This window comes from Salvelinus namaycush, unplaced genomic scaffold, assembly GCF_016432855.1.
Source record: "Salvelinus namaycush isolate Seneca unplaced genomic scaffold, SaNama_1.0 Scaffold87, whole genome shotgun sequence".
In the NCBI taxonomy this organism is placed as follows: Eukaryota; Metazoa; Chordata; class Actinopteri; order Salmoniformes; family Salmonidae; genus Salvelinus; species Salvelinus namaycush.
Window position 1 is genome coordinate 450,992 of NW_024061608.1, and position 2,473 is coordinate 453,464.

General features: G+C 47.9%; 1 non-coding gene across 1 annotated transcript; it reads right to left on the reverse strand.

Moving 5' to 3' along the window:
• Positions 1-2,194: 2,194 nt before the first annotated feature.
• On the reverse strand, positions 2,195-2,270 carry trnaa-ugc. Its single transcript has one exon. It is a non-coding gene; the product is annotated as a tRNA-Ala (tRNA).
• Between the last annotated feature and the right edge of the window lie 203 nt (positions 2,271-2,473).

A 2,473-nucleotide genomic window follows, 5' to 3' on the forward strand; every position in this document is an offset into this window, starting at 1 on the left:
AAACACTCTAATGTTTTCCTTTGCTAATGTTTCCCCCGTCCGTCCCGTCGGCTGTCAGTTATGTCGATGACATGTGTACACACCACACGTCAATCACCGACACCGGAAGTCCCATGACCGTCACAGCCCTAGTTGTATGCTTGAGTTTGTTCAAGAGAGGCTTTGACGCCAGATTTGAGCAGATCTTGCTTTAGTTTTCCTCAGCCTGTGTTTTGTTTCTCTCTCCTTTTCCTGTTAGATGGTGATGCTGCTTCTCTCCAGAGGAGCCAACATTAATGCTTTTGACAAGAAGGACCGCCGAGCAATCCACTGGGCTGCTTACATGGGTAATGAGTTGACCACACATATACATTCTGACTAATGTCCTTATCCCAGTGAGTGAATGAATTGGCTGTGTGTTAGACTCACAGCTCAGCTGTATGGTCCACCTCTAGTGTGTTATTATGTCAGAATGATGGACTGAGTATGTTGATAAGATGTAGGTTTTCAATTGTACTAACACGATGTAGTATTGCTAATGGTGCTGTGTACCAACTGTAAACTAACCTCTCTCTCCCTCTATATCTCTGCCTATCTCTCTGTCTCTCTCCATCTGTCTGTCTCTCTCTCCATCTCTGTTTCTCTCTTTGTCTCTCTTTTCCCCCCCATAGGGCACATTGAGGTGGTGAAACTGCTGGCCTCTCATGATCAGAGGTGTCCTGTAAAGACAAGAGGGCCTACACCCCTCTCCACTCTGCAGCGGCATGATCAGCATGGTCAAGTACCTCCTGGACCTTGGGGTGGATGTGAGTCAATGCATACATACACCTCCCCACATTCAACTGTGTAGTCACTGTTCAATTACAACTCCACGAAAGACAGAGCTCTAGTGTGTTCGAGAATGATTTCCTTCAAGTAATGAAGAGATGGAGTTGGATCAGTGGGTTGGGACCAGTGGGTTGGGACCAGGGGATTGGGGCCAGGGGGTTGGACCAGGGGTTTTCATAACCAAGTAATGAAGAGATGGAGGTTGGGCCAGGGGGTTGGGACCAGTGGGTTGGGACAAGTGTGTTGGGACCAGTGTGTTGGGACCAGTGTGTTGGGACCAGGGGGTTGGGACCAGGGGGTTGGGACCAGGGGGTTGGGACCAGGGGTTGGACCAGTGTGTTGGGACCAGGGGGTTGGGACCAGGGGGTTGGGACCAGGGGGTTGGGACAGGGGGTTGGACCAGTGTGTTGGGACCAGGGGGTTTTCATAACCAAGTAATGAAGAGATGGAGATTGGATCCAGAGGGTTGGATCCAGGAGTTGGAGCCAGTGGGTTGGGACCCAGTGTGTCGGGACACAGTGTGTTGGGTCAGGGGTTTTTCCTAACCAAGTGACCTGATCAGGAATGTATTGTCTCTCTCTCTCTATCAACATGTTAAATGTGCAACCAGAGGAAAGAAACTCTGGACCACCTTTACTCCATATTCAAAGATGCATACAAAGCTCTCCCTCGCTCTCCATTTGGCTAATCTGACCATATTTTCTATCCTCCGGATTCCTGCTTACAAGCAACAATTAAAGCAGGAAGCACCAGTGACTAGATCAATAAAAAAGTGGTCAGATGAGGCAGATGCTAAACTACAGGACTGTTTTGCTAGCACAGACTGGAATATTTTCCGGGATTCTTCCGATGGCATTGAGGATTACACCACATCAGTCACTGGCTTCATCAATAAGTGCATCGATGACGTCATCCCCACAGTGACTATACGTACATAACCCAACCAGAAGTCATGGATTACAGGCAAAATCCAACCTTAGCTAAAAGGGTAGAGCTGCCGCTTTCAAGGAGCGGGACTCTAACCTGGAAGCTTATAAGAAATCCCGCTATGCCCTCCGACGAACCATCAACCAGGCAAAGCATCAATACAGGACAAAGATCACATCATACTACACCAGCTCCGATGCTGGTCGGATGTGCAGGGCTTGCAAACTACTACAGACTACAGAGGGAAGCACAGCCGAGAGCAGCCCAGTGACACAAGCCTACCAGACGAGCTAAATTATTTATATGCTCGCTTCGAAGCAAGTAACACTGTAACATGCATGAGAGCACCAGCTGTTCCGGACTACTGTGTGATTTACATTTACATTACATTTAAGTCATTTAGCAGACGCTCTTATCCAGAGCGACTTACAAGTACATACATTCATACTTTTTTTTGTACTGGCCCCCCGTGGGAATCGAACCCACAACCCTGGCGTTGCAAGCGCCATGCTCTACCAACTGAGCCACACGGGGCCTATGACGACAACTCTATGCAGTAATGACGACAACTCTATACAGTAATGACAACAACTCTATACAGTAATGACGAGAACTCTATACAGTAATGACGATAACTCTATACAGTAATGACGACGACTCTATGCAGTAAGGACAAGTCTATACAGTAGCAAACAGGGGTGTTGTTGCCCACTGTCTGATAGATAGCATGAGAGACTTT